Source organism: Clarias gariepinus, chromosome 3 (genome assembly GCF_024256425.1).
Source record: "Clarias gariepinus isolate MV-2021 ecotype Netherlands chromosome 3, CGAR_prim_01v2, whole genome shotgun sequence".
Lineage (NCBI taxonomy): Eukaryota > Metazoa > Chordata > Actinopteri > Siluriformes > Clariidae > Clarias > Clarias gariepinus.
The window spans coordinates 43,087,121-43,111,163 of record NC_071102.1 but is presented as its reverse complement, the minus strand read 5'-3'; the positions used below and the strand labels follow the sequence as shown (position 1 = coordinate 43,111,163).

General features: G+C 40.1%; 1 pseudogene; it reads right to left on the bottom strand.

Moving 5' to 3' along the window:
* Positions 1-24,043, bottom strand: part of LOC128518715 (sialoadhesin-like) — a 197,834-nt pseudogene that overhangs the window by 71,917 nt on the left and 101,874 nt on the right.

Sequence of the window (24,043 nt, the reverse complement as noted above, 5' to 3'; positions counted from 1 at the left end):
TTTTACAAAGTAAATTTTACTAAAGAGTAATAAAATAAACACTGTCCATATTTGGTGTGGGAACACTTTACTGGAAAATCATCAGTAGTGTTAGATTCAGATTTGTGCAGTTTTACAAGTAAAACAGTTGAAGTTTTAATGAGTGTGCTGAAGAATATGCCAGAGTTCTACTGGTAGATACAGTACTTTGTTTTCTTTCAGGCATGCAAATATTTCTTTGTAATGTTATTATTTTAAGGCATGCTTGGAAATAGTGAATGCTTATGTACATAATAATGCAGGCCTAATAAACATTTATTCATTTATTAATTTATCTTTTAAATCACATACTGCACACACACACACACACACACACACACACACAATTTTTTTAGGCCAATTTTTACAGGAAATTTGGAAACACCAGTCATCCTAATCTGCATGTCTTTGCTCTGTGGGAGGAAACTGGAGTACCCAGAAGAAACCCACCAAGCATGGGAAGAACACGCAAACTCCATGCACACAGACCCGAGGAAGGAATCAAACGCTGGACCCTAGAGGTGCGAGTGCTAACCACTATGCCTTTGTGCCGCCTCATAATAAACATGTATAACAACATTTGTACTCAACAGAAACTGATATTTATGATTTACGCATATTTTCTCCCACCTTTCAAACTCAATTCCCATATTTATTTTGCTGCAAAGCCCTAAAAAAATACAATTGAATTTCATTTAATTGTACTACAGATAATGGTGCCTCAGACACTGATAGATAGATAGATAGATAGATAGATAGATAGATAGATAGATAGATAGATAGATAGATAGATAGATTTTATTGATAATTTTTAAAATTGTGTATGGTAGTTATAGATTGAGGAGAGTAAAATCCAGACTCACACACTGGAGGAGAGAGGAGACTGTCATGGCCTTCAACAGCACAACTGTAACTGACCGCACCACTGACTGCAGCTACAGAGCAGGAGGCAGATTTACAGTCAGACACACGCTGTCCGTTCTTGTACCAGATGTAAGTGGGGTTGTTAGACAGAGTGCAGGTGGTGATACAGCTCAGTGTCATGTACTGGTCTCTCCAGTCTGATACTGTAACCTTCAGATCTGCAAAATATAATAAATTAGTTTAATAATTACTTCAGTTCATCTTATCTCTATATTTGTATGACATTACCTGTAACAGACAGAGAGATTCCAGGATCTCCACTGTATTTGCCTGCAGGATCATTAGTAAGGAATCTGAATCTGTATTTTTGAGCGTCTCTCTCTGTCAGGTTAGTGATTCTCAGACTACAGTTATTCTGGGAGCTCTGTGTGTACTGCACTCGGCCCTGATAATCCTCATCCTCCCTCACACCCACAGGCTCACCACCATCAGCCTGCACTTTAAAGAACCACACCACTTTTGTGACTTTTAAACGTTCAGGGAAGGTGTAGTAACTGTGTATGTCCGCTGATGAGCCAATCAGAGAGCAGATAGTCTGGGTGGAGTAAGTCACACTCCAGCAGCTCTTCTCATCATAAACACCTGAAACACAAAGTGAGAATAGAAATGTAAATCTACTCATGAATCTCATGAGTTTATTGCAGTCTAACAAATAGTTAATCTAACAGGTGCCACATGTAAAATGTTATGAAAATAAAATATAATCTCTTGTTTTTCTGAGATCACAAGAACACAGTGAAAATGGTTTTGTAGATTGTAGATAAATCCACAGTGTCTGCTTTTAAATTTTCCCCTTTCCCTTAGAATACAGGATGGTAATAAAAATAATTATGAAATGATCTTGGTAACTAAAGCTTGTTTATGAATCAGTTCAAAATGCTATTAGATGTGCTTTCACATCTTCAACAGTGTTCCAAAAATGACTGAGTCTTGTATAAATCTGGCAACCCTACACCCCTGTGCCTCCCCATGCCAGACTCTTTTAGATGTCAGGGCAGTTAGTATTTTGTAGCGCAGCTTTGTAAGAGCCGATTAGAAGTTTAAAAAATATAGTGGAGACTGTCGTCAGATATCCTTTTCAGTTGAATTATCACCCCCCGTCTGCTTCACCACTTCACTCCAGATCCAAAATCGTGCTCCCGGATTATTACCAACACTTCCAGTAAGGCCGATTCAGCTCTCCCACCTCACACTCCATCATTCATAAATAATCCGGACTTTGGACAATCATTCCACTCACTTACACATCATCTGGTTTTATATATTTTGTACATATTATTATTATTAGTAGTAGTAGTCTTTTTTGTTGTTTTTGCATCTCTTTTGTTTAGTTATTGTTTACACTTTGGGTTGTTGTTTATGTTGGTTGTGTGTCTTTTATTGTTCTGAGCAGCTCACGCTTCACCAGAGTCTAGATTAAAGATCCTGTTTAGTGTAACCAGGTTATTGAATTATCCACCCGTTACAATATAAACAAAAAAATCATTCTAAAAAGTTCTAAAATTCATGATTTGGGATTAGATTTAATACTTATATTTATATTTTATGTTTATATTTACGTGTCATTTATATTTAATATTTATATGTAACATTTAAGTTCAATATGTACATTTAAGGTTTTTTGCAGGTAAAATTTGTACTAAAACATAAAACAAATGTTCAGGAAATTAAATAAGTATCTAACATTATCGCAATAGTTTAAATTTTTAACAAAAAGAAATAAAAGAGAAATGAGTATTAAACATTTTTTTTCCCTATAAACATAAACCTGCAGTGAGATGATGACAGAGTGAGTGAAGTGTAAAGTGAGTTCTTACAGACAGCAGGAGAGCGAAGATCCTCATGTCCTCTTACAGCACAGGAGTAGCTGCCTGCATTCCCACTACTGATATACAGTTCATTTCTGTTCTGATCAGTAACACGCTGTCCGTTCTTGTACCAGATGTAAGTGGGGTTGTTAGACAGAGTGCAGGTGGTTTCACAGCTTAGCCGTTTATTCTCATTACTGCTGTCTGATACTGTAACCTTCAGATCTGAAAATAATAAACATGTATTGAGATTGTTTTCAAATATGGAATTTCATATACCTAAATTTATTGTTTTTCTATCATCATTACCTGTGACAGACAGAGAGACTCCAGGTTGTCCTGTGTATTTGCCTTTAGTATCATCAGTGTGGAATCTAAATTTGTATATCTGAGCGTCTCTCTCTTTCAGGTTAGTGATTCTCAGCCTACAGTTATTCTGGGAGCTCTGTGTGTACTGCACTCGGCCCTGATACTCCTCATCCTCTCTCACATCCACAGGCTCACCATCAGCCTGCTGTTTAATGAACCACAATACTTTTATGACTTGTAAACGATCAGGGAAGGTGTAAGAACTGTGTATGTCCACTGATGAGCCAATCAGAGAGCAGATAGTCTTGGTGGAGTAAGTCACACTCCAGCAGCTCGTCTCATCAAAAACACCTGAAACACAAAATGAGAACAGAAATGTAAATCTACGTCTGAATCTCATGAGTTTATTGCAGTCTAACAGATAGCAGGTAAAATGTAAAATGTTGTACAAACAAATTATAATATATTGTTTTTCTGAGATCACAAAAAAAAAATAGAAATGTTTCTGTACATTGTAGATAGATAAATTTAATCCTTTGACTTGGCATACAGGATGTTTATAAAAACCTTTTTAATTTTTTTGTGATTATTTGAGAATTATTTAGTTGTGAATATTATTTAAACTGATTTAAAAATAAGCCTTAGACCTCAAGATCATGTGACTGTTTTTAAATTAATTTAAAATGCCTTTTTTAACACTGTTCAAAAAATGAGTGTTGCATAAACCTGGCAACCCTACACCCCTGTGTTTCCCCATATTCAGCAAACTACCCCAGATAGCACAGGTACGTCGTGGAGACGTCTGCTAAAGAGCGTATCATCTGGTAAACATCGCGTTGTTTTTTTTTATAGTCGTATTTTGATCGTCTGTGGATCGCCTGTTTGAGCTGTTAAATTATACATCGTCTTTACATCTATTCAACGTTTAATCTAGATATTTTACTAGAACGTATAGCAAGTTTAAAGACAAACACTACATTACTTATAGATGTCAATGCAGGTTTATGTTCCTTTTCCCATTTTCTTTCTTACACTCAAAAAAAAAAATATTGGCTACCTGTTACATGTACTAAAATGTAATATGTGTTTTGTACATAATAATTTATGTTTCCAAATATACATGAATAAATTATGTTGTATGTGCATGAAATTCAACAACTTAACATGTATTAGATTTAATCATGTTGAGATAAACCAAAGAGATCTTGTCACTATGGAAACTGGAAATAGCAAAACCGGAAATATCGCAAGAAGAGAACACAGTTTGTTGAGAAGACAAACGTTTGGCGCGCGTGTGGAAAAGGTAAGCAGGAATTAATTCCCATCTTTCTAAATAAAAACGAAATACTGAACATAAATGTCACCTGTTTTTTAGCGATGTTTAGTCACGTTATTTTGGTTAAAGCTATTTCTTGTATTTTTAATCACACTTAAAATACCGAGGGTTATATGCGCATGCTTAATCTGCGGTTCGGTTCTGGTTTCGGTCTGTTCTCATGAGTTGTGAAGCGAGTGGAACAAATTATAAATATTGTTCATTTGCTAAATTAAGTACTGTATCAGGAATTTTAATTGAATATCTATCTTTATATTTTTTCACAGCAGTTTGTGACCGAAAGTGTCCTGTCTGCATCTGACTTTAAGAGTTTCCTGACCAACCGTATCTAACGGTCATATTTAAAAGTCATAACGTACAGTTAAAGTACAAACGTTTCTGTTGGTGTTTAATTTTTTTTCCTATGATTAATACTTATTTGTGGTGTTTCATGTTTTTTACATCTTTTCAAATTGAGACCTTATTTGTAAGTTGCTGCTGGTGTAAAACAGTGTTTTTATTAAATATAAAATTAAAATCTCCATTTTATCCCGTTTGTCTTATGCTTCCTTCCTTCTCAGAATTTTTTTGACCATGGTTAATTATAATTAACTGAGGGTATTTAATTAAAATAATGGGAGGGGGTGTTTTAATAAAACAATGTCTATCCGACATGAATCATTATTTTATTTTATTATTATTAACCTAGTTAACCCAGTGTAAGTATGTATTCAATGTTGTAAACATTAAAGCACTTTTTGTAAGTCGCTCTGGATAAGAGCGTCTGCCAAATGCCTAAATGTAAATGTAAATCAGACATTTGGCAGATGTATGAACATCTGATTACCATCGTCTAAGGAGCGGATTAGGGACGTTTTAATTCATTTATGTCTTGAATACGTAGGCTAAGCGTCGTTCTAACATTGGGCACGGAAGTCTCTGCGACATCTGCCAGATGAGCAAACGCCCTCTGCCAGACATCTGCCAGATGAAAAAGATGACATCGCATAGACGTCTCCGCGACGTGTGTGCTATCTGGGACTGTATTTAACTGTATCACAATAGCCTCTACTATTAAAAAGGAAATAAAAAGTATTACACTTTTTACATTTATTGCCCTATAAACAGAAGCTGGCAGTGAGATGACTGATGAAATGCTATTGTAACCTTCAGATCTGCAAACAATCAAAATCAAGAGTTTGGTGTTATATTAAGAGTCAAACATGTTATTGCTGTGTTCATTAGTGAAGTCAATCAGTTAAAATTTTTAATCTACTCATTGACGCATAGTTTTTGATTAATCACAATTAAATTTTTAAAATGCTCAGATTTACTTGTATTATAAACATGCAATGTTGGAAGTGAATGACAATCTGGTAAGAGGAAATATTAAATGGTTTTCATTGCAAATATTAATGTTTAACCAATGTTAGAATTAAAATCTCATGGATGGGACCGGCACTGCATGCAGTGTTTGGGTAGTATGGGGTGTTGCAACCCACTAATGGTGGGGCTCGAAACCGGATCCTCAGATCCAAAATCCAACAACTTAGAGTCTCTTAAGCCACCTCTATCACATCTTACATTTTATGTTCTCTTGTAACAATAGTTCCTTCGAAGGTAGCTCAAGCACACAACTTTCCAAACTTATCCAAACTTTCATCTAGAAGCTTTTTATGATGAGGTTTCCTTTTTTCACATTAAATGTGCCGTTATCATACACAGTCAGGGAAAAAAAATTGAAATGCGTTAAAATGTGTAGATTAATGAAGCGTGTTATTGTGTTAATCTTGACAGCCCTAGTTCTCAGGTCTTGTGGTTCTCCTTCAGAGCTTTGGACTCGATACCACTCTCTCTGTGTGACACTGGAGTGATCAGGTGTTGGAAATGTACAGGGGATTTTTACTGTAGATCCAGTAACAGCACAGAGACTCTGAGAGGAGAGAGTTACACTGTGCTGAGCCTGAACTCCTGATACACACACACACACACACACACACACACACACACACAAGAAGCACAAATTAATACTAAACACATAAAGCAATGACTCATGCACTTGCCAGTGAGAGTGTATTCACACTTTTTAACGCTGCTGCTGTTCTCAGTCACACACAGTACGAGAGCCAAGAACGTGTGAAAACGCAGATAAAAATAGGACTCAGTTTGAAACAGTTCATGAACTTTATTCAGGTTTATAGAACAGTACCGATAAACGTACAGTACATAAAGGTGCAGGACATACATGTATTATTTTCCACATTTATAATAAAATATAATAATTTTATATATGTATGTATGTTTTAGTAGAATTCACACTTTTAATTTTAAATGCTAAAACACTTCCAAACACACAGACATATTGAGAGCTTTCCTGAACTGTTACAGTAGTGACACAACAGCACATAACAACAGTAGAAAGAGCTAAAATATGTGAAAAGTTTACCTGTCAGTAACATGAGGATTGCTGCTACTGTAATATTTCTCCACATTCTGTAAAACACGGTGACATCAGCCTTCAGACAGCTGACACTTGAAGATCCACCAGGTGTAGAGTTTAGACCAAAAATATTCTTATAAATACAAAACAAATCGATCTTACACTTCTAATGAACTTAAGAATTAACTGCATTAATCAGCCTGTTCCTCCTTCACTCGTACTGCACTTGTAAGCAGTTATGAGCTTCTACACGACACTAGCAGTAGATACAAAAGTAAAGTAGTGCACTTAGCACTGTGTTATCACACCTCTCTATTTCAGCTTGGTCTCCTCCTTTTCTTTACATGAGAACAGACATACAGACGTGTGATTAACGCCTCTTTCTTACTCCGTCCTCATCTCTATAGGCGTCTCTATAGAGCTCTTGCAGTCACGTGATTGAGAATCGAAACATCCACCATTTTGTTGATCAAATCGTGTCTGCCACAGATAACACCTCCAAACCAGATAATGATGAAACACTGAATAATTTTTAAGTTAAAGTTTTAATGTTTGATGTTCGTTGAGCTGCCAGTGATCCCCCTCTGCCCTCTGGACCTGTCTGACTCATCCTTTGCTTTGGGTTGGAGATCTCGTTGCATGGAGGTATGGTGTGGTCTGCTTGAGATGCATGTGGTGACCAGGGATGGTTCCATTTTACCTTAAAGACCCCCTCGCCTCGGCTGATGCAGACAGCTGCTCTCTGAGGACTTGTGACTGTAGCTCAGTAGTTTAGGACTGGAATATCCTACAGTCTACCTAAACCTCCAATAATGAACTGGACTCCATATTAACTTTGTAGGGTTTTTAACGTAAAAATGACAATGAAGGACTGCCGGCATTTTCCACCATTATATGTAGGGTTTACATAATAAAGACAATGAATGACGGTCGCATTGTCCACCAATAAATATACACATTTTAATGTGGACACAATGCCAACGCATCCTTCACCATTAATATGTAATTTTTACCTCTAGGTCAGAGTTGTATGAAATCTTTAACGATTCGGGTTAATTTGATTAACTGAATCAAAATTTATAATGTACAGTTTATCGACTACCCGTCCATCGTTTAGCACAATTTAGTGTATCTTATCAGTTCTGCTTATCACGTGGCCAATGACGATAACACAAAATCTAGTATTTAGCAATTATGAGCAAGGTAACACAATCTGAGCAAATATTTAGACTTTAAAATACATGACCAGTTCTTTATAAAGAAACTAAAATTTATTTGACTAGTCTACGATACATGAAACTACCCTACTTAAACGCACGCACACACACACACACACACACACACACATACAAACAGACACACATACAAACAGTTTGGAAGGTGAAAATGAAATGAAGTTATTCTAGTACTGTTTACTAGATCAACGAAAGTCACAAGAGCAGAGTCTTGGGTTTAATCTTAAGGTTTAGTTATGAAACGAGCACCAACTTCAGCAAGGTATGCAGCTTTGTTTGTTTACTTGCGTCATGTTTAGTTTTTATCCGTTAGTTCGCCTCCAGCAAAGGGAATCACGTCGTTGCTGATTGGTTGTTGCGCTGTTGTAGAGATGACGTCTGTCGGGAAAGCCCTTTGGTGAAGCGTTGGTTGCCTGGTTACCGATGGCTGCGCTCTGGAACTTCTCCTGAGGGTTTCTTCGTTGCTGGACTTTCGCGTTCTGGCACAAAGTCTCATTGAGAGTTCTTGAAGAGCGGATGACGCCAGCAGCGGCAGCGCAGCGCCCGCAAGGGCGGAAGCCCGAGCTGCTTGAAAGATGTTGTAGGTTGCAGTTGTGATGTTAACCTCCCGATTTTTGAACTCTTACTTCTTAGTTTTTTTGTCCCTTCGGGGTTAGTCCGTCCCACGGGTGACTGGTCCAATCGGATGTGGACGTGGTTCCTCCTTTTGTGCATACATTAGCATGGTGTTTCGGCTGTCACATGGGGCCCATCCAGTTGGAGTTTTTAAATACCTTTTATAAAGTAATTTTGCATGAGCTCGGTTCATGCTACCAATTTCCTGTGTTCACCAACATTCTTGAAATAAAGCCAGCTTTAGATTGACATCAAACATTACATATCTTACCCACTCATTCTTTCCTTTATCTAATAAAAGTGGGTTGTAAATGCTGATCTCACCTTTAAAGTTATTCAGAATAATCAAACATATACACAGGAATAAAAGGAACTGAGTAAATATATGTAAATACGTTTTGCCCTACTGGAACACTTTAAAGAAGTTTGAAATAGTGTCCATGCCGTATGCCTTTGTTCATCCGGAGGTCAAGAAAGTGTCTAATTGTGACTTGGTCGTTCTCCCCCCAGCTTGGGGTGGAGCTGTAAAACTGTCTGCTTTGTTTCCCGGGTTAAAGGGGATACACCCTTGGTTTTGGGGTGTACGTTAAAGCATCTGGTCTTGTGAAGTTATTTGCAGCTTAATTTTACAGACGGTCCTATCTGATAAGATTATCGGGATGGCACCATGCATGCTGGGATAGGGTCTCTGGCATGTGATCCATTGACTGCTGTCTCTCTCTTTGGGGGTGCCTTGTTATTCGCTACAACTTAAAGATGTCAACTGTAATATTGAAGTTCTAGCTGCCTAACATGACTGTAAAACAATTCTTGCTATCTGTGTTCTGTTATCATAATGAATTTGGGTTTCCTTGTTGAGTCTGGTTCCTCTCAAGGTTTCTTCTTATTGCCATCTCAGGAAGGTTTTCTGGTGTTTCATTGTTGAGAGCTCATATGCTCATGTGACTCTCTCAGTTCAGAGGAAATTGGAGGCAAGGCTTAGATAAACTTGTGCAGGTGCTCTAGTTTTCTATTTTTCAGCATTATTAAAGACATACAGACACACATGCCTGCAGACACACAGTTACTGATTCTCTACAATGAACTGAACAAGCACCAAATTTAATTTGTTTTATTATTTGTCTTCTCAGTCTGTTTTACGTCACAAGCAGGTCATCACCATTTTGTTGATCAGAGCTGATATCGACCTTTTTATTTGTGTTTCTCTATTGCAGAGCTGTGAGACAGAGGTTGCAGTAGTGTGGCCTGCTTGTGTAAGGGACCACCACTAGAGGTCACTGTTTTGTTTGTGTAGTTTTGGTTTGCAGACTCAGTTTCCCAGAAGGCACCTCGGTCAGGTGATGCGGGTGCTTACCTGAACTGAGGTAGCTCATTACATATTCTATAAATAGTTGTTTAGTCTGGGAAACTGGGTCGAGCATTGTTTGTATTTACTGTCACCCTGTGGGCGTTTAGTTTAGTTTAGTTTGTATTTTAATTTATGTTTGAATTTAAGTTCTGTCCTGTGTTTATAGGAAGGCTCTAGTTTTGTTTATGTTTAGGGTTCGTTGTGTTTCAGTGTGTGTGAAGCTGATTAGGTATTGTGAAATGTTAAGTGTTGAAGTTTATGTAAGTTGGTTGTGTCCCCCTGTTGAGATATCACCGTGTGTTTAGCTGAGTGCATGTTTAGCTAGAGTGCATGTCCCTGGTCTCTCTGTGTCTCTAGTCTTGTCTTGTCCCATTTCAGCTCCATGCTTAGTTTGTGAAGACTTAGCCTCGTGGTTCGCTCATGGCCTTTTGTCCCGCCCTTTGCCATAGAGAGTGTGACATGTGTTTAAAGCCATAGAGCCTGTGTTTCACCAGTGAGCCTGTGTTTTCGCCCCATATGCTTTTTATAGTTTAATGTTTGTCCCTTTGTTTTTGTTTCTTTATTGTTCATATTTTTTTATTAAAAGCCTCTTTTTGTTTAAAACACCCCTCTGCACCTATGCCTGCCCTGTGTGCCCATGGCAACAACAGCCTATACCACCCGATGGTGACAGCTTGGTGATGGTTTCCTGTTTGGTGTGTGTGCTGGTCACTCCTGTTGCTTCCTACAATGAATTGTGTGTATGTATGGTTCACATTGGGGTAATTGTTACTGTAGATATTTACTGTCCGGTTTTGGTCCACAAATCCAGCAGGAAGCCCTAGTGGGTAATTCATTTAAGTGGGTTCGGGGTAATTTTATTATTTAAAAATTGTAAAAAAAAAAAAATAAAAAATAAAAAATACGATCTTGATTCATACATACTGTACATGCAATCTCCATTTCTAAATGATGTTAATTCTTTAGTTTGCTTTAGTTTTCTGTGAGCGGTTAATAAGAATATCCTGCAACAAAGGTAGTGCACAGAGAATTGATTTAAACTCTTGTTTGCCAAGAAGTTACAAGTTTTTATAGACAGTTACCTCAGTCTAGCATGTGTCTTCAACCTATCTCTGTCAGTTCTCACAGACCAAGATGCTTTTACTCACACAGCAGAGGCAGATCTCCCAGAAACCTCATCTACCCTCCAGTACTGTCTCATTGTCCTGCACTGGTGGTAGGTGGGCTCTGGAACTGCTGTAAAGAAAGCAGACTTTATCTCTGCCCTAGCTACTCATTACTCTTTTGACTTTCTGGCACTAACTGAGACCTGGATATCTTCTCAGAACTCAGCTACACCGGCTGCCCATCCTCTTGTCCAAGAGATGGTCCTTCTCGCCCATCACCCTGTCTCATCTCAGTTTTTCATCATTTGAATTTCATGCAGTTAAGGTAACCTCTCCAATTAACCTCCACATCTTAGTTATTTACCGTCCTCCTGGCTCTCTAGGAAACTTTCTAGATGAAATGGACATACTTCTTAGTCTTTTTCCTTCTGCTAACACTCCTCTCACTGTTCTAGGAGATTTCAACCTTCCATCTGAAAAACTCCAATCCTCTTTCCTTCTCCCTCTTCTTAACTCCTTCTCTTTAACTCTAAACAGCTGCCCTCCTACACACAAGGCAGGAAATTCTCTCGACCTTGTTTTCTGCCGCCCTTCCCCAGTCACAGATATAACTACTATTCCTCTTCATAAATCTGATCATTACCTGGTATCCTTCACCATAACCCTTCCCATTCTATGTAAACCTAACCACCAAAATGTCTCTTTTACCCGCAAAAACCTTCACTCTGTCTCCCCTTCCTCTGTGTCTTCATACACCCTATCATTCCTCCCAGACTCAGACTCCTTCTCCTCTTTACCACTAGAGACTGCGACTGAAACTTTCCTCTCCTCTCTCTCCTCATCCATAGATCTCCTTTGCCCGCTGTCATCTAAACCAAGGAAGACGTCTTGTCCTGCTCCTTGGCTATCTGATGTACTGCGCAACAACAGGAGAGAATTAAGAACTGCGGAGAGAAGATGGAATAAATCACAGCTTGATGCAGATCTCATCTCTTACCAGACTCTTCTTTCCAAATTCTCATGTGATGTGACTTCTGCCAAAACTACCTTCTTCAGACAAAAGTTGGAAGTGTCTGCACATGATCCTGGCAAACTCCACAACATCTTCTCCTCACTACTCAACCCACCGACTCCTCCTGCCCCTTCCTCTCTGACTGCTGACGATTTTGCCACATTCTACGATGGGAAGATTGCAGCAATCCGCCAGTCGTTCGCTCTCAACCAAACTCCTACGGCAGAACCTCAGGACCTTTCCTTCCCTCCTTTAGCAGAATTTTCCAACTTGTCATCTGACGAGATTCAACAGATCATCTCGTCATCTAACCCCACCACCTGTTCATTAGACCCAATCCCTTCCACAATGCTCCAGGCCATCTCACGAGACCTCCTTCCCTTCACCACAGCCATCATCAACCAATCCATATCATCTGGTCATGTTCCTGCCGCTTTAAAGAAGGCGAGGGTTATTCCCATCCTCAAGAAACCCTGCCTGGACCCATCAGAAGTTAACAACTATTGCCCGGTATCACTGCTCTCTTTTATTTCCAAAATTCTTGAAAGAACAGTTTATAATCAAATGTCTCTTTATCTCTCACAGAACAACCTTAATGACCCAAACCAATCTGGATTCAAAGTGGCACATTCCACAGAGACTGCCCTTCTGTCAGTCACTGAGAAGCTCCATGCTGCTAGATCTGCTAAACTTTCATCTGTCCTCATCCTCCTGGACCTGTCAGCTGCATTTGACACCGTAAACCACAAGATTCTATTATCCATTCTTACAAGCCTTGGAATTTGTGGAACAGCGTGGCAATGGTTTGCTTCTTACCTAAAAGATAGGTCATATGAGGTAACATGGAGGGGATCTACATCTGCCCCACGTAGACTCTCTACTGGTGTCCCGCAGGGCTCAGTACTTGGTCCTCTTCTGTTCTCCCTCTATACCCGGTCTCTTGGTAAGGTCATATCATCGCATGGATTCTCATACCACTGTTATGCAGACGACACCCAACTTGTTCTCTCCTTTCCTCCCTCTAACACTCGGGTTTCCACCCGGATCTCAGCATGTCTGGCAGACATCTCATTTTGGATGGCTGCTCATCAGCTGAAGCTCAATCTCAGTAAAACCGAACTGTTGTTTATCCCTTGTGACTCATCCCCAGGTCAAGACCTAGTGATATCCATGGACAACAACCAAATCACTCCCTCAACCACTGCCCGCAATCTTGGGGTAACCGTGGACAATCATCTGTCATTTTCCCCACACATCGCTTACCTTACTCGCTCTTGTCGATTTCTTCTTTACAATATCAGAAGAATTCGCCCATTTCTTTCTTCACAGGCTACTCAGGTGCTTGTTCAGTCCCTTGTTATTTCAAGACTGGACTACTGCAACTCACTCCTGGCAGGCCTGCCTTTGTCCACGATTCGTCCTCTGCAACTGATCCAGAATGCAGCAGCACGACTCGTTTTTAACCTTCCCAAGTTCTCCCACACCACCCCACTCCTCCGCTCCCTGCACTGGCTTCCTGTAGCTGCCCGCATCAAATTCAAAACACTGATGCTTGCCTACAAAGCTAAAAATGGCCCAGCACCCACTTACCTCTCTGCGCTAATTACACCACGCACTGCACCACGTTCCCTCCGATCCTCCAGCACTGCTCGCCTCATCCCACCATCTCTCAGGGATCGAGGGCGGCATTCATCCAGGCTCTTTTCTGTTCTGGCACCTAGGTGGTGGAATGAACTTCCTCTAGATGTCCGTACATCAGAGACTTTGACTATCTTTAAACGACGACTCAAGACGCATCTGTTTCTCCAATACCCCCCCGAAAAAGAAAAAAAAAAAAAACCCTCTTCTCAGATGTGTTGGACTAATGGTACTTAGTTATTAACCTAGTTAACCCAGTGTAAGTATGTATCCAATGTTGTAAACATTAAAGCACTTTTTGTAAGTCGCTCTGGATAAGAGCGTCTGCCAAATGCCTAAATGTAAATGTAAATGTAATTCAGCTGCGTGTGTTTCCCTGCATTCAGATCACGCAGCATTCACAAGTTCACTTATTATCTTGACAATCCAGGATTCCTGCATCAGTCAAGGTCACTGGTTTCAGTCAAACAGTGTAACACAAAACACTAAATTACCAATCAGGCCAGAGGTTAGCAAACGTTTTTGTCATACAACTTAATCACTTATTTACTGCGGTCTGTTGTCACTTATATGATGTGTAGCAAGGAGGTGGAGCTAAACAAGGTAGCCTGTAACCAGGATTTGGGGTGGAACTGTTTTGCACCCTGATTTTATTTTTGTTCTCTTTAACACTCACTTTCTCCCCCTATCCCGCCTACGCAGTTTTAATGGTGGTGAGAATCTGTTAGGCACTGCGAGCCACAGCAAGTGACCACCTGACAGACTACGAGCTTTCGCGAGGACCACCAAAAAAGTCAACGGTGAATTTTTCACGAGAAAAGATTGGAAACAATCACTACACCCAAACTCGTGTTGAATTGCGTTGAACTTTACTTATGGCCACGGCGCGAAATTGTGTAGGTGAAATAGGGATGTTGCATTTTCTTTGGTTGTTGCGTTTATCATGGCATAAGTTGATTGTGCATCTGTGTTATTTTTATCAACATATGGTAAATGTCTCTCTCTCTCACACACATGCTAAAACTAAAATACATACTACTGTCTGATCAGAGACAGGCACGTGCAGTTCTACTAACTCAAAGTATTACTGTAGATGATTAAAGCTGCTGTGTTGATTCGAGCCGTTACACAGAGACTCTACAGAGGAGTTTACTGGAAGTGTGTTAAGATTGAGCAATAAACCCTTTAACAACAATCAATTCTAAATGTAAACTATGTATTTAATAACAAAATATCTAACACTGTTACATTTACCTTATGCTGATAAAATAATAATAATATAAACTAGCATGTGATGATGTTTTGTAGATGTCTAAGTGTCCGAAATGCACACGTGCTACTTATTAGTTATTTTTATGTATTATTATTATGCTTAACAACTTTTCACTTCATTTACATTAAAATAGAGAAAGGTAACTTTAATACAAGAGATGAAAGTCCTGTGCAGACAACACTTTCTCTTAAGTGCAATCAATTTTTTTTGTTGAAAGAAAAAAAAATAAAGAGAAATTTATTTAAAAAATGGTTATTTTGTGATTTATAAACTTTAGCTTTAAAAACAGCTGATAGCAGTGGTCAGTGTTGGGATCTTAAAGTAGTCTTTATAACATACCATAAACACATACCATAACCATAATCATACCAAAGAATTCTGAAACTGGAAGCTCTTATGATGAGCCCAGCTGTGGTGCTGATTTGAACCAAGTAAATGTTAAGGCAAAGAAAAAGGTAAAGCAGTGAAAACCAGTGTTGATGTGGTTTATCAGCCATTTACAAAACAATACTGATGCACTAACACTTAATGGGTCACAGGTGTGTGTGAGTGTAGATGGAGAGGTCGTCTGTAAGAGGTGCCTGAGTGGGCTTTAACACAAAAACATCCACACACTGACAGATCGAGAGAAACCCTTAAAAACACAATGCAGTTTGCACCCTGTCTACAATAGTCAGCACTGGTGGATGTTATTGATTAGATTAAAATTTTTCAGTCACATTGTTTAAAAGTTTATTTTTAATGTGTGTTGTGTAAAATCGCAGACACACTTTACACACTTGTTAAAACAATAACTTTTGATCTTACCTTTCCTTTTTTCCTACATCATGTTCTCACAGCACTTTTAATTCCTAACATTATAACATTCTTACAGGGCTTTTATCTTTATTTTATAACCTTAATCGCATGGAGTTTGCATTTTCTCCCTGTGCTTGGTGGGTTTCCTCTGGGTACTCCGGTTTTCTCCCACAGTCCAAAGACCGGCAGATTAGGTTAATTGGTGTTCCCAAATTGCCCATAGTGTGTAAATGAGCGTGTAAGTGTGTGTATGTGTGCGTGCCCAGATATGGATTGGCATCCTGTCCAGGGTGTATCCCGCCTCGTGCCCCAAGTCTACTGGGATAGGCTCCAGGTCCCTGCGACCCTGAATAATGGATAAAGCAGTATAGACGGTGAGTGAGTATATCCTCAATCAGTTGCATTCAGTCCTTGTTCTTTTGACTTGGATAAATAAACTCCTCTTGCTGTGACGTCCCTGTAACTATCTAAATGAATAGCATGCATGATTTCTTTAACTGGCCTAAACAGGTTTTACATCCACATTTCAGCTCAAGGTTGGATTTCTTATGCTTGTTTTTTTTCCCAGTTAAAAGCATATCTTGATTTTTCATTCTTATACATCAAACGCTATGTCTTAATGGCGGAGTGGCAAGCACACACACGCACACACACGCACGCACACACACGCACACACAAGCACACACACACACACACAAGCACACACACACTAAATGAGGCCTGACATACTTCATTAGGTTTTATTTCTTGCATTAGGCTCCTTCTAATGTTTATCTGTGCCTCTGGAGTTTAAAGGTTGAATAAAACTTCTCTCATAAATAGTTTTTTAAATGATTTTATTTATCTACTTAATTGTATTAAAATACTTAATATTACATTTTAAATAATCAGGATTGGTCCTACAGTATGTTGTGTAACAAGGGCTGTACTGCTGTTTAAAGATGCTTTTTAATATGAAATAAAAATAATTATGAAAAAAAGCTTTTAAGAAGAATTTTATTGTTGTGCTTAATATGTTTAACTCTTTACTGTAATATGTCAGACACAGTAAAATTCATGTTGATTGAGGTTAGAATTTCTGGCTTTATTATTAACCATCATTAACTACAGCTTTACACACACACACACGTGATCGGACAACAGCAAACAAACTCGTAAAATGTTTAGACAAAATACAGAAAGATAAAAAATAAAGTAACAAGAAACTTAACCAACAGATCAGAACTGACTGAATTAATCAGTGATTATTTCCCCAAGAAATAAAAAAATATAAAGGACTATTCTAGATCACTATACACAGGATATACATTATGTACGTGTTTATAATAAATCAAATGTTACAGAAGACGACTGAGACACAAAAGGAGCTGCTCAAATAACAACTGAATGATTGTAAGAGCCATATTTCATTTTATGATTCTGTTGTTGTGTTTAATTAATATTTAGTAGTTAAGCATTCTCTTATAATCTTAAGTTATTGTGTGTGACGTCATTTCACAATTGCGTAGTTGCATGATTATTACGCACGGTACAAGTCGTTAAGATGCAGAAGTTTTGAAGAATACAAGCTTTTGACCGTAATCTAACACAGCCATGACTGGAAATACTTTTCATCAAGATACAGCAAATAAGTTGTTGTAACCATAGTGGCTATATGCAAGAAAACTGTAAGAAATGTTGAACCTTTGATGTTAAAAATAAACGAAGGAACCAAAGGAATTCATGGACGTCCGAGTCGTGAGTAAACGAGTTCAATAAGAAAGATACACGTCAGAACTTGTGGAATAACATGCCCATACAATTATATTTATTGAAGACAGAAATGAGTCCTTTGTGACGTCTTCATGCTGTTTAACTCTAATCCTAAAACTTTCACCCTGAGCATCTTTCCTGTGCTGTTCGTGATGCTGAAGGTCACTAACCAAACTCAACTGTTATTATTCTCCAGTTCTTTAGTACTTCTGAGTTTAGCCACACCCTGAAACACACACACATCACATACTCTCTTTTGACACACTCACTGTCTATTCATTTGTTATCAAAGGACAAGGTTACAGGTTTTGAATATCTGTATGTGTCACTCGTTAAAAATGCACCAAATTTTTTTAATAAACATTGTTATACATTTTAAAGTATTTTATCCAGGAATGATAATCAAAAAAAAGAACTACAGATACAGAACAAATCCATTACATCAGGATCAGTCTAAGCTACAAGGCTGGAAATTAAATCTGATATGCAAGATAAAATAATTAATACTGCCTCCTATACCTACACCACTGCGTAGGAGAAACGTAATCTTGTAATAAAAAAAAAAAAATCGTAGCTAGTCTTAGGAAACTGCACCATCTAGTGTCAGTCTCAGTAAATACATTTATTGATGTCAGTCTGGTGAAGCAGGTGTACACACTTACCATCAGTGTGTCATAATCAGAGGACATGGCTGCAGGGTTCAGGGTTGTGTAAGTGTCACTGGCAGAGCTTTTAACATTCTAATGGGGAAATAAGAGTTTAAAGAACTAAATGTGGTATGTACATTATGGTATATAAACACACACACACACACACACACACAGGACATACCTGCAGTGTGTCATAATCTGGAGACACAGTCATGAGGTTCAGTGTTGTGTATGTGTCATCTCCAGGTGTTGGAACGCTCTGAGAGAAATAAGGACAAAATGACTTTACTGTTTATTCAACAACTTTATACAAACTTTATGTAGGGAAAGACACCCACACTCACCTGTCCACTCTCACCATTAGCTGAATTCAACTTCCTTTTCCTGAAAAACAGGAAGCACATGTTTGTTATTTAAAAACAGGTATTTAATTGATAATAAATCATGTTTAGAACATACTTAGTGTGTTCATGTTTACATACCACATCCACAGAGCTCCTGGGATGAGTGTTAATGCCAGGAAGACACCCAGTCCCACCATGATGAGCTTTAACACTGTGTTCTCCTCTGAGCCTTCAGAAACTAATCATCAGAACCAGTTAATCTCAATTTGTGATCAAAACCATTTTTATTAGGATTACATACTGTTGGAATTTTACCCCCAGTGTTGATTATTGAGAGACACCTTTGTTCCTGCAGATATTTATTGTGCTTAATTGCATTAAATCTCTCACTCACTCATCATCTGTACCACTAATCCTGTAAAATGAAACTTAACCCAGGGGACATGGGGCACTAGAAGGGATACACCCCATGTCAGGTCACCCAAGCACACACATTCACACACTCACTCACACACGCTACAGGCAAATTTAAAATGCCAGTTAGCCTACCACGCATGTCTTTGGATGGGAAAGCATTCAAACTGCACATACACAGACCTGAACCAGGAATCAAACCTTCAACCCTGGAGGTGTGGGGCCACAGGGCTAACCACTACAACACCATGCTGCCTGGCATTGAATCGCACATCGCTTAACTATATAATCATCTTTAAGAGTCATTTTTAATGAGTTTTTTTTTTCTTGTTTTCACTCACAGCACAGGTCAAATATCTTTATTTTGGTGCATTAAGGAAAATAAAATGCATTAACATTTCATATTTTTATTTAATTAACATTTCATATTTTCGTTTTGCCATTCTTAAATGAATATTATTAGAATATAGTTGAAAAGTCACAAAGTGATTAAATCTGATTTTTATTTTTTAAACTTAGTTCTTATTGGTTTGATGTAATGTTTTGATGTTTCTTTATTCCACAACGAGTGGTCTGGGATTTATCCAAATTTCCTGAAGAAACATAATTCAGGTTCTTAAAAATCTACTGTTACAAAAAAACTCTAAAACTGCTTTTACCTACCTAACACATCCAGGAGTGTTGGTGTGGAGTTGTGCTGTCCCAGCTGGTTGTGAGCAGTGCAGTAGTACAGTCCTCTGTGCTGGGAGCTGATGTCGCTGATGCTGTAATTCTGGCCTGTTTTCAGCAGTGTGTCTGCAGCTGCTCTCTGCTTAAACCAGGTGTAGTTGAGAACAGGAGGGTTTGCATCACTGCTACAGCTCAGAGTCACTGAATCCCCCTCCACTGTGTCTCCAGAGGAAAGAACCACTGCTCTGGTGTTTTTAGGGGAATCTGATTAGAAACAAAACACGTGAATCAGTTAATAAACATTTAATATTCCTATATTTAATTGAAATATGTTTTGCGTATAAGCTAAAATATTTCTTTTTATTCATGCACAGTTGTACTATGTTTTCTCTGGAGAGTAAACAAACCTGGAAGATTGTTTTAAACACAGAACTGAGCTCATGTGTCTGTCTATAGTCAAAAAAACTAAATTATAACACTCTGAAAGAATTTTTTTGTTTGAGGTAAAGTGACTGATGTGCTTAACTTTCTTTAGCAGAGCCTCTGTTTGTCACAAACTAACCTGAGTAGACCAGAAGACGTAGCTTTAGCAGTTAGCCCTTTGTAGCGTGCATGGTAAACCCAAACGCGGAGTAACACGAGTAGGCAGGATAACCATGCGATTTGATTTAAGGACTCTCTCGAAAGGGGAGCAAGGGATAGACACATTCTAACCCGCGTCCTATAAACACACACTCAATCTTAAAGCAAACCCAGTAAAGTGAGTGAGTACTCACGAATCAGCGAAAGGATCCGAAGCAGCATGGGCAAACTCAATGACTGAGCGACGTGCTGCGCCATCTTGTCTCCTTTTATATATCCTGTCGTATTACGCGACCCCATTACTTCCGGGTCATAGTGCCGGTCGTGGGCTGAGTGTGCATGACAGTACCCCCCTGTCCAGGACCGGACGGTCCTGGGGTGGAGGATACCCAGTGACGGTAGTCCTGAATGAGCTCGGGGTCGAGGATGAAGCATGCTGGAATCCAAGATTGCTCCTCGGGGCCGTAGCCTTCCCAATCAACAAAGTACTGAGTGCCTAAGGGTCGAGGATCCGTCCGCCGTCAATGATTCAGGGAGGAGGAGCAGGGGGGGAGGGTGGAATTATCGGTGAAGTAGAGAAGGGTTTTAGTTGTGATGTGTGGAATACTGGGTGGATCTGGAGCGCCGCAGGCAGCTGGAGCAGGTAGGTGACAGGGTTAATCCGTAGAATGATGCAATATGGGCTGATGAACCTGAGTGAGAGCTTCCGGGATTCGGTTTGCAGATGCAAGTTTTTTGTTGATAACCATACCTTGTCACCTACTTTGTACAAACGTCCCGAAGGGTGTCGATGGCGATGCTGGGCGACGTAGTTGGTGTTGCCATGCTGGATAGCGAAGTTGGCTTGGTTCCACAGCCGTCGACACCTACGGACAATTTGTAAGGCCGATGGTACGTCAACCTCTGGTTCTTGATGGTTGAACATCGGAGGTTGGAAACCACGGCAAACCTCAAATGGGCTTAGGTTGGTAGCAGAGGAGACGTGGAGATTGTGAGACAGCTCAGCCCATGTGAGGTAGCGGCCCCAGGAGTGCTTGCGATCAGAAACAAAACACCTCAGGTAGCGCTCCAGTTGTTGGTTGGTTCGTTCCGTCTGACCATTAGTCTGGGGGTGGTAACCGGAGGACAGACTACTGGTGGAATTGATCAGACGGCAAAAGGCCTTCCAGAACCGGGTGGTGAACTGGGGCCCCCTGTCCGAGACGATGTCTTTTGGGAACTTATGAAAGCGGACTACGTGTTCCAATATCAGCTCGGCGGTGTTTTTTACTGATGGGAGTCCGGCAAGGGCCACCAGGTGTACTGCTTTTGAGAACCGCTCGACGATGGTTAGGATGGTGTTTTTTCCTTCGGAAACCGGCAGGCCCGTGATGAAATCCAAGGCGATGTGCGTCCAGGGCCGTTGAGGAATGGGAAGTGGTTGAAGCTCTCTGGGGGTGGGTTGGTTTACATCCTTGGCCCTGGCGCACACCGGGCATGCCTGAACGAACTCCTCAATGTCCTTCATGCCGGGCCACCAGAACGTCTATTTTACAAACAGAAAAGTTCGTCAGGTTCCGGGGTGTCCCGCGATGGCCGAGGAGTGGCCCTACTGGAGGACACCTGCCGGTCTGGCCTCCGCAGCCTGTGCCTGGCAAACCAGAAGAACACGGGAGAACACAGATCATAAAGCCGTTTTTCACTCATCGCCCTCTCTGATACACACCAAGTTGTAGGCACTCCGGAGGTCCAACCAGAGAGGGCGTCCGAGGCTGTGTTGGTGAGCGACACCCGTTGCGGGGGGGCGGGGGGGAGAGGGCGGCTAGCTGCGCTAGCGATAGCCTCACAGAGATCCGTGTTCTCCCTCGTTCTTTTCAGAGTAGCGATCTCTCCAGTTAGCTTATCGATCAGCACGGCGTGCTGGTTCACCACATCGCAAAGGTGCGCGTGATCTGCTGGGTTCAGCGCCAGAAGGCTCAGTCATTCTGTCACGAACTAACCTGAGTAGACCAGAAGACGTAGCTTTAGCGGTTAGCCCTTTGTAGCGTGGATGGTAAACCCAAATGCGGAGTAACACGAGTAGGCAGAATAACCACACGATTTGATTTAAGGACTCTCTCGAATGGGGAGCAAGAGATAGACACAATCTAACCCGCGTCCTATAAACACACACTCAATCGGAAAGCAAACTCAAGAAAGTGAGTACTCACGAATCGGTGAAAGGATCTGAAGCGGCATGCGCAAACTCAATGACTGAGCGATGTGCAGCGCCATCTTTTATGCTTCCTGGTTCGCGACCGCATTACTTCCGGGTCCTAGTGCCGGTCGCGGGCCAAGTGTGCATGAGACTGTTTCACTGAATAATCCACAACTTTTTATGAAAATGTAAGACCTATTCACATCTGGCTCAGGTGACACCAGGTTTCCTCAGGACTCCTAATGACGTCTTAGCTGTTCACACCTGTACACTCTAATCCCTTACACAAAAAAGGGTTCACTGAGGCCAGGGAGAGAAACAAAAAATAAAGCATGGGTTCTGAAATAAAATAATAAAATTCTTATGCACACAAAAAAAACTTTACAGCAAAAATATGTTATATTATGTCATAACCTAAATAAAGAGGCTCACATTGGAGTTTGCTGTTAAATTGTAAAAGCCAGCGTATATTTGGGAAGTAGACTACATATTTGTGTTTGTTGCATTTCTGGGGTCATTTATCCGATTCTTGATCAAAACGCTGGTTTTTGTAAAGTAAAAGTGTGCACCGCGGGTTTATATAAACATTTTACATTTGCTTAAAAGAATATTTACAACCAAATTTCAGCCATTTACAGACAACATGCATTGTGCTACAGGTATGTTCTTTTTTGTGATCTGAGTATTTTATAAGTGAAATAAAGCTGCTCACAATGGCATGCACTTTCACTTTGCTAAAGGCAGCATTTAGTGAGTCTATAATTGTGTTTTGTTGCATTTCTGGGAAATCAGTCATAATATACTCGGATCACAAAATTTGTAATTGCGGATTACAAATTAGCAAAGCTAATGCTAAGGCTAGCCCACCGGAGCACACCTTCTCTCCGCTTCACGTGTCCTACAGGTTTTCTGTTCTCAGTGATCCACCCGCTGAGAAACCTGAAAGAACTCTGGTTATAGGAGACTCTATACTGAGTCATGTGAAATAAGCCAGGCCTTTAGGGGTGCCAGCGGCAGTGGTTAGATGTATCCTGGGAGCCAGAGCACCGGACATACAGTAGCAGGTAATCTTAGGGTTCTAGGACAGCATTGGTTCTCTAAGATAGTGGTACATGCTGGAGCTAATGATATACGCCTTTGTCAGTCAGACGTTATCAAGGGTAATTTTGCAGAGGTGTTTAAATTAGTGAAGGCAATGTCCCATGGAGTAATATGCTCTGGTCCCATCCAAATGCGACGCGGCGACATAGCTTACAGCAGGTTACAGTTGCTGAACCGCTGGATGTCCAGGTGGTGCTCCGAAACATAATGTGGGCTTCATAGACAATTGGAAGACCTTTGAGGGCAAAGCTGGCCTGTTAGGGCGGGACGGTGTCCATCCCACTCGGGAAGGTGCTGCTATTATTTCTTGTAGTATAGCTCATAGTCTCAAAAGAGACCTAGTTAATCGGTGACAATACAGAGCCCAGGCCAGGGAGCAGACAGACAGGCTAAACCAACCGTCTGCTAGCTGCACAGAGTTGTCACTCAGGGTTCAACATATCGAGGCTGTGTCTGTTCCCCGAGCCAAACAAAAATTTAGAAAGACTCAGAAAGTCTGTTTTAGTAATTTAATTA